This window comes from Eublepharis macularius, chromosome 12 (assembly GCF_028583425.1).
Source record: "Eublepharis macularius isolate TG4126 chromosome 12, MPM_Emac_v1.0, whole genome shotgun sequence".
Taxonomy (NCBI): domain Eukaryota; kingdom Metazoa; phylum Chordata; class Lepidosauria; order Squamata; family Eublepharidae; genus Eublepharis; species Eublepharis macularius.
The window spans coordinates 65,592,994-65,605,197 of NC_072801.1; the positions used below are offsets into that span (position 1 = coordinate 65,592,994).

The 12,204-nt window shown below is 47.2% G+C and overlaps 1 protein-coding gene across 1 annotated transcript in view; it reads right to left on the reverse strand.

Annotated features, from left to right (window-relative positions):
- The window catches only part of ORAI3 (ORAI calcium release-activated calcium modulator 3), a 37,396-nt gene extending 25,316 nt beyond the window's left edge, over positions 1 to 12,080 (reverse strand). The window contains exon 1 of the mRNA XM_054992406.1: positions 11,994 to 12,080. The gene's annotated coding sequence lies outside the window, so the exon portion shown is untranslated. The remainder of the gene's footprint in view (positions 1 to 11,993) is intronic.
- Positions 12,081 to 12,204: the final 124 nt, after the last annotated feature.

Here is a 12,204-nt window from a genome sequence, read left to right on the forward strand (position 1 = left end):
CTGAACATCAAGAAGACAAAAGTAATGGCTACGGAGGAGTTATACAATTTTAAAAGTTGACAATGAGGAAATTGAAATTGTTCAAGATTTTCTATTCCTTGGCTCAATCTGCCAACAGGGAGACTGCAAAGAGGGAATCAGAAGGAGATTAAGACTTGGAAGAGCAGCTGTGAGGGAGCTAGAGAAGATCCTTAAAGATAAAAGATGTCTCTCTGGGGACCAGGGCCGGCGCGCCCATGGAGGCCAGGTAGGCGGTGGCCTCGGGCGCGCAGGCTTTGGAGGGGCGCCGGAGGGGGTGTCGGGGGCGGAGGCACGTGCAGCGAAGCTGGCATGACTGGGATGCAGCTACTGCTGCAGCCAGCCAGCCAGCTCCGTGCTGCTGCTGCCGCCGCTGCCACAACACACCCCAGCCGGGCGCAGCCTCTGGGCACCGCCCCAGCAGCGGCTCGCGACTTGTGCATCCAGCTGGGGTGCGTGGCGGTGGTGGCACAGAGCTGGCTGGCTGGCTGCAGTAGCAGCTGCAGCCAGCCACGCCAGCTCCGCTGCGTGCTCCTCCACCCCAGCCAGTCGCAGAATCCGTGAGCTGTTGCTGGGGTGGCGCACGGAGCAGCCTCCGTGCGCTGCCCCAGCAGTGGCTTGCAGCTTCTGCGCTCGGCTGGGGCTTGTGGCAGCAGCAGCATGGGTTTGGCTGGCTGGCTGTGTGCGTGAGCACAGAGTGCATGCACGCGCCGCCTCAGGCGCCAGAACCTCTGGCACCGGCCCTGCTAGGGACCAAGATCAAGATAATACAAACAATGGTATTCCCTGTTAACGATGTATGGATGGGACAGTTGGACAGCGAAGAAAGCTGACAGGAAGAAAATTGATTCATTTGAAATGTGGTGCTGGAGGAGAGTTCTGCGGATACCATGGACGGCCAAAAATACAAGTGGGAACTGGATCAAATCAAGCCTGAATTCTCTCTAGAAGCTAAGATGACAAAACTGAAGTTATTGTACTTTGGTCATGTTATGAGAAGACAAGATTCTCTGGAAAAGTCAATAATTCTAGGAAAAGTGGAAGGCAGTAGGAAAAGAGGAAGACCTAAAATGAGATGGCTTGACTCCATAAAAGAAGCCACGTCCTCCAGTTTGCAAGATTTGAGCAAGTCTGTTAATGATAGGATGTTTTGGAGGTCTTTCATTCATAGGGTCGCCATAGGTTAGAGGCAACTTGACGGCACATAACACACACACACCCCGTAGATCCAAGGTGAAATTCCTCCCCAAATTCCCCCCTTCCCCAGGCACCACCTCCAAATCTCCAGGAATTTCCCAGACTGGAGTTGGTGACGACTCTAGCCCTATCTTCCCCATGGCTGAAGGCTTACAACGTCCTGGGCATGATTGCTTAGAAGCAAAAGTCCCTTGGACTTAGTCCCAAGGAAACGTCTTGTCAAGTTGAACAGCATTGGCCAGATTGTATCTCTTCTGGCTATAGGGTAGGGACACGTTTCAATGCTCTCCAGCTGTGCGCTCAGAAAAGTAGGTACATCCTTCCCCCAAGGTGCAATTTCACACACGCTAAATAACGCACTTTTACTCCACTTTCAGTGCACTTTAGCGATTATTTGCAGGCAGACTTTCCCATTTCGTACAGAAAAATCCAGTTGTAACCTGCATTGAAAGTGTAAGCGGTAAGAGCCTGTCTGGGTTCCTTTTAAAAAACAGTAAAACTGGGGACCAATAGCTGGATAAACTTCACCTTCCACACATTTTTTAAAAGAGCTGTTTTATATTGCTTCAGGGTGGCCTGTTGGTATATGATTTCTAGTGCACTTTCCCCTCCTTGGCCTTTGAATCATCTTGCAAACATTTTTGTTGTTCAACGGCAACGTAAGATCAGACTTGCTTGACGGGACCAGTTGTCCATCTAATTCAGAATCCTGTTATAATTTCCAATCAGAGGCCCACAGAAGACCTACATGTAGGGGTATGGAGGCCCAAGCTGCCCTGTGCTGTCATCACCCCCGCCCCACGAGTTTTTGTAATTTATAGTCTGACTTTCTCACTGGGAGCAAAGGTGGATTACACTGTTTAAGTCCCTGCTGGGAAAATAAATAAACAATACAATAAGGTGTGCATGGCAGAAATTTGAAAAGAAACATACAAGGATAGCTGAAAGGATGTTTAAAATCCACTTCAGGAAATCTGTAGGAGGAAAAAGGAACTTTGAAGACTTGCCTTTGAGCTGAATTAAATTAAGAGTCACTGGATTTCCACCAAATAAGGCTGGGGATTTTAGTCTCCTGGGTGGTGGTGTGAATTCCCCCCTCCCCAGTTTGGTGAACTTCAACTCCTTGCCCAGGACCTACAATTGAAAAAGAACAAAACCAGTTGCCCTTGAGCAGCATAGAAGTGACCCAGTGGCAAGAATAACCAAAAAGACAACATGAAGAGGGGATGGAGAGCATCCAAAAGGAAATTGACTGTATTGAAAATCATAGAAAGTAAAATGTGCACAAAGAAGAAAAAGGAAACAAATTAGGCTCAACTTTCCCCTTCAGAATATAAACCAGAGCCAAACTTAAAGTGTTTGAGAGGATCAAGGAAATGACTTGGATTGTGTGTGTGTGGGGGGGGGAAGAGACTGGGAAGGAAATCAAAAGGCTTAAAAAGCTCACTACAGGCTTGAAATAAGGGACAGCCGAACGTTTCTTCAGAATCTTAACCTATAGTAGAACTGTTGCTCTGAAGGAGATCAAGCACTGAATCCACCCCTGAGCACCACCTCCCAGAGGAACTGCAAGACAAGCCCCTCCCCCTTGCACCCCATAGGACAGGTCAGGTGACGCTATAAAACCTTATAAAAGCATCCCTGTCAAGTTTGCTGGAAGTTCTAAGGAGCGTCAAGAGCAGCCTTGCTGGACCAGATCAATGATCCATCCATCTACTCCAGTATCCTGTTTCCAGCTGTGGCCAGTCAAGGTGTCCCAGGGAAGCCCACAAGCCAAGTTCACAGGAAACAGACTTCACCCGCAGTCAATTCCCGAGCACCTGAAGATCAAAGGGATTTTGCTTTGGAGCCTGATGGTCCCATTTAGCTATCGTGACTAATGGCGATAGACTTATTCTTTATAAATCTATCCAACCCCTTTTAAACGCTTTTGTGGCCCTCGTCCCGTCTGGTGACAGTGAGTTCCACAACTCAGCATTGTGTGTGGTAAATAACACCTCCTTTTGTCCATCTTGAAGCTACTGCCAATTTCCCGGCGTGCTTGAAGCAGGAGATGGAGAAAAGTTTCTCTTTTTCTTTCACATCATACTGAATTGTGTAGATCCTGCCTTAGTTCTGCAGGCGGCCTTCTCAGTCCCCCTCCTGCTCTCCCTTTAACTGCATCGGAGCTGGGCCCAATCCACAATGAGACATAAGAACATAAGAACATAAGCAAAGCCATGTTGGATCAGGCCAGTGGCCCATCCAGTCCAACATTCTGTCACACACAGTGGCTAGAAATCCAGTTCCATCTAAAGGACTGTCAGTGAGGCCAGGACACCAGAAGCCCTCCCACTGCCTTCCTTCCAGCACCAAGACAACAGAGCACCACCTCCCCACAAAGAGAATACCATCTATCTCCTGTGGCTAATAGCCACTAATGGACCTCTGCTCCATATATTTGTCCAGTCCCCTCTTGAAGCTGGCAATGCTTGTAGCTGCCACCACCTCCTGTGGCAACGAATTCCATGTGTTTATCACCCTTTGTGTAAAGTAGTATTTTCTTCTATCTGTTCTAACCCGACTGCTCAATAATTTCATAGAGTGCCCACGAGTTCTTGTATTGTGAGAAAGGGAGAAAAACACATCTTTCTCTACCTTCTCTAACCCGTGCATTATCTTGTAAACCTCTATCATGTCTCCCCTCAGTCGTCTTTTCTCCAGGCTAAAGAGCCCCAAGCGCCTCAATCTTTCCTCATAGGGAAAGTGTTCCAACCCTTTAATCATTTTAGTTGCCCTTCTCTGTACTTTTTCCAGTGCTATGATATCTTTTTTAAGGTGTGGCGACCAGAACTGTACACAGTACTCCAAATGAGGCCTCACCATCGATTTATACAGAGGCATTATGATACCGGCTGATTTGTTTTCAATCCCTTTCCTAATAACCCCTAGCATAGCATTAGCTTTTTTTATGGCAGTCGCACACTGTGCTGACGTTTTTAGTGAGTTATCTATCATGACTCCAAGATCTCTCTCTTGGTCAGTCTCTGCCAGTTCAGACCCCATCAACTTGTATTTATATTTTGGATTTTTGGTTCCAATGTGCATTACTTTGCACTTGGCTACATTGAACCTCATTTGCCACATGGATGCCCACTCTTCTAGCCTCGACAGATCCCTTTGGAGTGCCTCACAATCCTCTCTGGCTTTCACCACCCTGAACAATTTCGTGTCATCTGCAAATTTAGCCACTTCACTGCTTAATCCCAATTCCAAATCATTAATAAACAAGTTAAAAAGCATTGGACCCAATACCGACCCCTGTGGCACCCCACTGCTCACCACCCTCCACTGTGAGAAGTGCCCGTTTATACTCACTCTCTGTTTCCTATTAATTAGCCAGTTTTCGATCCACAAGAGGACTTGGCCCTTTATCCCATAGCTACTGAGCTTACTTAGGAGCCTTTGATGAGGAACTTTGTCAAAAGCTTTCTGGAAGTCAAGATAAACAATATCTATTGGGTCTCCCTTGTCCACTTGTTTGTTCACTCCCTCAAAGAACTCTATATTACTTGGATGCCTCTGGGAAATTCACAAGAACAGCATAATGGGAGGAACCTGTTGCTCTGGCAGTTGAATTATTCCACTTCTGACCTTGGAGAGACTGCGCTGATAGAGGAATGCTTCCTTTAGGTCCTTCAAAGGATGAAGCGCTTTTCCTCCCAATGGTTATTCATGCGGCCAAGTTGGTCCCAAGGCAACTCTGCATCTGCCTACAAGACTCTGTTGCCAAGGGTTACAGAGTCCAGTGGGATGGTCTACTTCATACCTACAACTGATGGCTCATCTCAGAGGGACGAATCATAGGCCCTTCTTTGCAGGGCCTGTCCAACATCTGATAAACCCATATAAGATTTAAGGTTCAGAATGGAGATCTTCTACTCTCCCAGGTCCAACCTGGATGATTTCCTCCACTGGCACTTCTGAATTATTTGAAGTAACATACAGAGGCCTGTTCAGAAAGGACCAAGTAATAGAAAACCAGATTCTTGTTCTAACCCCCCCCCATCCTAAAATTTAGCCCAAGGGATGCTCAAAGGACAGAAAATCAGTAGGGGAGAAGAGCAGGGCACACAACTGATATTTTGCTTCCTGTTTATCATCATCCTTGTGGACTGAAGCTCTGTCTTCTAGAGTATTTGCAATTCACCCTTATTTTGTGTCACTAGGATGCCATTCCTTTCAGGTTCTCAGTGGAAACATGCTATAAGCCATCACCGGGACAGGACAGAGCCTGGCCTAAGGCCGTAGTCCTGCAAGAAAAGACCACTGGTGGTTATTGTACCAGAAAGCCAGCTCAGCCATCAACTCAGTTGGTGATTTCAGGTAAGGCCTCAGCAGCCTCCATTTCTCATTGGTAAAAGAGAAGTTACAACATCCTTTGGGGCAGTCAGAAGGATGAAAATAGGTTTAAAAACTGCTTTATGTGAATATACAGCTGTCCATTAACATCTGGTTGCAATTGTGGCTTTTGGAGAAGAAAAAAGTTGGCCAGGGTCCAAAGATAACCATCGGAGACTGGTAGGGGTTGTGAATTCCTCCCCCACGGTCCCATGGCCAACGTATAATGAAGGGGAATGACAAAGCCCGTGGATGATACGGCATTGGGATCATCAGCAGGGGAACCGAAGGTCACTGTACTAGTGCAAGTGCTTGTTGGGGAACCATCTGTTCTCTGGAGCCAACCCCAAATATTTACTTGTCTATGGGACTTTGCCACAACAACAGGCACGCTCAGTGCTTTTAGAACACAGGCACATGGCTGGAGAGGGCTGACATTGGTAACTGCCAAAATGTACTCGACGAGAAACTGTTTTTGTTAAAAACTGAGCCTAATGTGAGAACCCATCCACAGAGGAGGCTGCCTTCCATGTCCCTGCCTGATTTACCACACTGGTCTTTGGAAAGTGATTACCTTTGTCAGATGCATCTGGCGGGGAGGACTGTGGTTATCGAGGGCTTGTGCTGCTGAACTCTTTTTGATTTTGCTACTACAGACTAACACGGCAAACTCCTTTGAATCTTTACACAAGCAAACTGATCCCCACACCAAAAGCAGCTGTCTGCATCTCCATATCAAAGAAGTTGTTTACATCCCCCTCTCCTCCTCTATATTTGGCCAGTTTCCTTCTGCCCTCCATGCATCTGACGAAGAGAACGTGATTCTCGAAAGCTTATGCTACAATAAAATTGGTTAGTCTTAAAGGTGCTACTGGACTCTTTTTGATTTTGCACCAGAGGTAAGTAATTTATGTCTCTGCCTTGGCTGTGAATTGCTTCAATCGCTCCTACAGGGAGACAGACCAAAGTTATCCAGTCTTAGAGGAGGTTATCTGTTGCATCTCTGTTTAATTAACTGTTCTGGCCTTTTCCCCTTTCTACAAACCACCCCTGGGAATTCTAATTCTGCCCAGGGTCTGCGTTTGGATTAAGGAACCCTGCTTACTACAAAGACCCCATAGAATTACCTGTTTGCAGATGAGCCACACCTTGAATAGTGGCTTGCCCCAACCTGAGAGAATGGACTCCGAGGGCAAGCAGTCCTTTACTAATAAATATATGCTGTATAAACTTTTTTTACCTGTAAGGCTGAAGCAGGCTTCCAGTTTTTCTTCTGCAAAATGTGTATGCCAAGGCGTCAGAAATGTTCAGCCTAGACCATGTTCTGCCTCCCTTCCCCTCTTGTCAACCAGAGAGCAGAATGCCTGAGGCACCAAGAACCAACACAAAGCAAAAAAAAAAAGCCAAAAGAAAGCCTTTGAAAAAAATCAAAAGAAGAGTTTATAAAAAAAAATATTTCCAGAAACCATAACACAGAACCCAAAAATAAAATAAAATAATTCAAAAAATTAAAAAAACCCAACAGTTTTATTCACAACATTTCTTTTGGAAGGAAAATAAATCTGGGGGACGGGGTGGAATAATGAAAAACAGGCTTTAGACCAAAACACGTTGTTTTTTTCATTTTTTTCTTTTCCTTTTCTTTATATAGCAAACAGTTATTGTACAATAATAGAACCCCTGAAATTCAGATTGGAACCTTGTCTCGCGTCCCCTCCCCCCCCATTGTCTGAGCAGTCCCCTGGGGCTGGGGTGGGGTGCGCAGGCTGAACTTCACAAAAGACACATTGCTCCAAACTGGATTTTCTTTCCTTTGCTTTTTCCCTGCCCCACCCGACTGTCTTTGTCTCAATGGATAGGTGTGAAGGAGGAAAGTGGGTGCATGTGCCATCAACTGGTAGCTGAAAAGATGAGACTCGGGAGAGGGGTATAACTTTGGTCCACTAACTGGGGGGAGAGGCGTACATGTGTGTGTGTGTGTGTGTGTCCAGATCTCCCATGTATACCTGGGAGCAAAATCTCTTGGAACGTATTTTACAGTAGGTGACATCTGTCCTGGTGGTGGGTGGGAGGGAGGGGGAAAGTGGGTTTGGGAAATATTTCCCCATGTTTTTCTGTGTCCCTGTGTGTCTGAGACAGTTCGCCTGTGGATTTACCATGTCTTTTAAGTGACACGAGTGGGGGAGAGGACTGGCCTCCTTTCCAGCTGGGTGTGGATACCCCTCCAAGTTTGGCTTTCCTGGATCCGGTCCCTCCCCCTACATGCATCCACATTTCCCAAAGCAGCAGTCTATGGTAACACATCTGTGGATGAATATTCTCAACTATTTCTTGTCTTCACCGTTTCTTTTTTAAACCTGAGGTATTTTTCTTTTCTTTTTTTTTAGTTAAAACATCCATTAAAAATTAAAAAAAACAACCCTAAAAGATATGTTTGAAACAGCACCTCCTTGTCCGGCATTACCACCCTTGGTTATAGAAGGAAAGCTGAGGATAGGGACACCGTGGCACAGGTAGGGTGACCCTCATCCTTTTATATTACCCTTTTTTGTCCTTCCCTCTGTAAAGCACACCGAGAATCCCAGATATGGTTAAGTGTCCAAGTCGCCTTCAGCGAAGAGGGTAATCTGAGATCAGCGGCCTGAAGCCCAGTAGGAAAGGGCGGAAGGGTTGGCTTGGGACCCCCTCCCTTGTTTGAACCATGGAGTGTGTAAATTTGGGGAAGGTGGGGGCACTAAATCAAGGGGGAGCGAGGAAGCTGTACAGTACATACCAATACCAAAGCACCTGTGCCCACAAAAGATTTAAAGGTACGGGGGTCTGTTCCCCCCCCACCAAAAGAAATGCAGAATACCAACCCCCACTTCCATCATGTCTTGTCTTGGCCACAAAGCCTCCCTCCACCACCATTTTTGACCTCCCCCTCCTAAATCTTTAATACTTTTGAGGAGCATTCTTATGGATGACTAAGGAAAGAGGCAGTTGGAAACTCCTGTATGAACGGAAAAAAAATAACCCTCCAGAAAACAGGGAAGGAAATAACACACCTTGGCCCTCTTTGGCTAATGGAGTGAGGGAAGGATTTTTCCTTTATCAGACAAATAATAAAAAAATAAAAAGACAAACAAAGGAACAGAACCAAAGTTTTCTTAAAACAAATAAAAAAGCACCCAACAGAACCTCAAAAATTAAAAAAAAAGACACCGAAAAACCTCGCCTCCGATTCCACAACCTATCGCTGCGTTTTTCAAGTAATGCTTTAGTAATAAATGAACGTTCAAGTATATATATTAAAAGAGAGTTATGGTTACCAATTTTAAAATCCATCTCATGCCACCTCCCCTCCCACCTTCCAAACACACCTGCAGGGGTGATATGCTCTAACCCTGGAAAAAAATTGGGATGAAGTTTGGAAGGAGAAGAAAGGGACCAGGCTCTGGGACTGGTTTGTAACAAGGAAGGGGGACCACTCTAGATAGTGTGAAGTTAGACAACCTCCCACTCTCAAACCTGGAGGAAGGTTGTCCTCACATCTAAGGAGCTGGTAAGGAAGCAAAATGGTGGTAGTTGGGAACAGGAAAGAGCGAATGGGGTGATCAAGGGCAGAGCCGAGCACCCAGAAGAGGGAGCCATGGCTGCGCCCCTCCATGGGAACAGCAGGGAGAAAACACATGAGGGACCAAAAGTTACGTTAACCATTTAATCCCACCTCCATGTTCGAGGAGGAAAAGGGTCAACAACAGAGGTGTCTCCAGCCCAGAACATTCGTTTTGCATTTTTCTTTTTCTACAGTAATTCCCCTCTCCTCATCTTTAAAAAGAAAGAAAAAACAGGAGGAGGGGTTCAAGTTTGCAAAATCTGGGGCAGAGGGAAACCAGAATTAAGCCTACACCGAGCCCAAGCTAAGCAGTGCGGCGGCGAAGAAGTGCAGCTCTCCACTCCGACCTCCCTTTTTCATAAAAGTGGTTATTAAAGCTTTATGGACCAAAAAAACATAAAAGGGGAGGCAAGGGCTGGAAAGGGGGAGGAGCAGACAGCTGCATCTCTTCTGAGGATGGGGTTAAAATAATCTTTAAAAGAGGTACAGTGAGATGATGAGTTGAGCCAATCATCCCCTCCTGCCCCTCCAATGCTCATACAGATGCCTCTCAGAGAAAGGAAAGGAGAGGTATTGTTTAGGATAGAGGGCTGATCCAACACACACACACATCATCTAGGGGAGGGAAGGGGCAAGAGAGGAAGAAAACAGGGAAGGAGGGCAGGTAGTATCTAAGGGGGCTACGTTACAAAGAGGCAGGGGGACTGAAGTCTTTCAAGACAGGGACTCTAGCTAGAGATACCTACTGGAGAGCACAGAATGTGAGATGGGTGTGTGTGAAGAAACAGATGTGCAAGGATGTGCACTTGTATGGGAAAGCAGAGTGTATCTGTGTGTGTGGGTGGAGGGGGATTAGTGGGCACAAGACTGCTGGTCCTTATAGCCACTTCTGGTATCAGCACTGATTCACGAGGTGCTTTTCATGCTACCTTCTGTGTGGCTTCTCCTTTAGGCCCAGGGACTGCAGCATTCTTTCCCATGCCACAAAGGGTGAGTGAGAAGCCGCCTCGGAGTCGCCCTGTAAGATGTAGGGTCCGTGCCCCAATTCAGACAAAAAAACTCCTGCAAGCAGAAAACCGAGCAATGAAATTATTCTAAACCAGCCCCTTTCCCTGCTGTGCTGGTTTTCTATTTACAAGGAATTTTTGACATATGAGAGGCATTCAAAATGTGCATTTTGCTGCCATCCCTGTAGTCTGAATTGGAAGAGTCCCATTCTGCCATCCGAGGACTCTACTATACCTCATTCTGCCACAGTAGCCCAAGTTACATAGAAATGAGGTGGCAGAATTCTGGGTGGTACCACTTCACACCCCAGGGGTTGTGTGGGGCATATTTTTATAGGCCTCCCCACATAACGTGTTCCTGGCATCTACTATGCTAATTCCTGAAGATTTAACTTAGTCCTCTCTCCATCATGTGCTAGTGGAACTCATGCAGGGAGGTGGGTGTGTAGAAGAGGCCTTCAAAAATAAGGTTCCATGCACACCCCTGTAATCTGAAATGATGCAGTCCAGAATTCTGCCACCTGAAACCTACTGCCTTGTGCTATGCATGGTCACCCTTGCTGCTAGCAGAAAAATTGCATCCTTCTGGCTCAACCAAACTCAAGGCAGATTATGGGGCTGTGCAGCTCTGTTTAAGGTGGACCTTTTAGACGGGCATTGTGTTTGCCCAGAGCATCGCGCTGTGCCATACAGAGAACAGAAGGACCCCTCCTATTCCCAGCACAGACCCAGATATGCATGATGCATGTCAACAGAGCAATGAAAAATGAGTATTATCTGCACATAGAGAAGCATTTTGGGAGTGTACTTATATGACACTGGGTGTACAACAAGTGAGACTTCTGAATGTATGCAGGAAAGGGGCAGTTGGGGACCAAGGATTGGGGGCGGGGGATTGAGGGTTGGGTGCTGAACATTCATTGGAGAGCAGGAGCCTACACATACATGTCATTTGCATGTGCAGGTTGATTGCATGTGTAAACAATACAGCAGCGGAAACAGTGTTCATACAGATTGCAGTGTGCGCGCCTGAAGGTTTTGGTGGTCCGAGCGCAATTAGTACATGGGTTAGGCACACGTGTCAAGATCCCGGGGCACGCATATCAACAGATCAGCCACCGGGGGTGGGGGAAGCAGGTGGGAAGAGGGAAAGAAGATCACATAGGGAAGCATACGTGGTTGGGAATGGGAGTGGAGATGCTTTTGCGCATGAGCACAGATGGTGAGTAGCACTGCTTGTATACAAAGGACATCTCCTGACGGAGCTCCACACAGCAGATCCCATGCATATGTGGTAACTCGCATACTGTCATGGCAATGGGGAAGTGGAAGGAATTTCAGCGAGTGTGTAATGAGGTAGGGCAGGGGGTGTATAAGTATAAGCTGCCTGGCTCCCCTACCCCCCATTAAAACCACACTGAAACCAAACAGGTGGGAAGGGATGGCGGAGGGAGAAGGAATGAGAGACAGACAACACATTCATACATTTTCAAAAGTATAAAGGCAGCACGTGGTGGGGGGGGGGAATGGATGAGGCTGGAGTGCAGATGTGTGTTGGGGGGAGGGGAGGGGGGGAGAGAGGGAATATCTGACACCATACAATAAGCTGCCTACCTTGTCAGCCAGCATTTCAAGGCTGTGTGTGTCTCCCCCACAATGACCCCAAGTATGTGGTGCCAACTGTGGCATGGACCAATGGGTGGGGGGGAGAGAGAAACGATGCAGTGCATGATGAGAGGAACGCACCTTCCCCAGCATTGTAAAGCAACAAGGCTACCCCGGGCCCCACTTACTCCGTGGCTCTGTCCTGGAACGGGGTGGGGGTGGAGCGAGAGGTGGCCTGCCCCCCGTTACAGGCCAGATGGGGGGCATGGCCCCCACCCTCTTCGCTGCGCACATAAAGGGGGTGGAGACGCCACTCCGGTTCAGTGCATGGCTTTAAGTAAAAAGGTTCTCTCAGAGTCCGTGTCCGGTCGTCTGATTGGCGAGGCCAAGTCTCCCCAC